Genomic DNA, 517 nt, shown 5'->3' on the forward strand with positions numbered 1-517 from the left:
AGTCATGTTATATTACATGGCAAGTGGATTTTTCAGGTCCATTAAGTTTACTAAAGAGTTGATTCAAGATAGGGAATTTCCCCCAATTATCTGTGGGCCCAATGTAATTAGATCAGTTCAGTTGCTCAGTCACGTCCAACTCTTTGTGACCCCACGACTGCAGCATGCCGGGCTTCCCTGTCCAGCACCAACTGCCAGAGCTTGCTCAAACTCATGCCCATCAGGTCGGTGTTGCCATCCAAGCATCTCATCTTGTCCTCTCCTTCTCCTGCCTTCAATCCTTCACAGCATCAGGGTCTTTTCCAATGAGTTCAGTCTTCGCATCAGGTGGCCAAAGTATTGGTGCTTCAGCTTCAGCATCAGTCCTTCCAGTGAATATTCAGGACTGATTTCCATTAGGGCTGACTGGTCTGATCTCTGTGCAGTTCAAGGAATTCTCAAGAGTCTTCTCCAACACCACAGTTCAAAAGCATCAATTCTTCTGTGTTCTGCTTTCTTTATGGTCCAACTCTCACAT

This window comes from Bison bison, unplaced genomic scaffold (genome assembly GCF_000754665.1).
Source record: "Bison bison bison isolate TAMUID 2011002044 unplaced genomic scaffold, Bison_UMD1.0 scf7180017864527, whole genome shotgun sequence".
Taxonomy (NCBI): domain Eukaryota; kingdom Metazoa; phylum Chordata; class Mammalia; order Artiodactyla; family Bovidae; genus Bison; species Bison bison.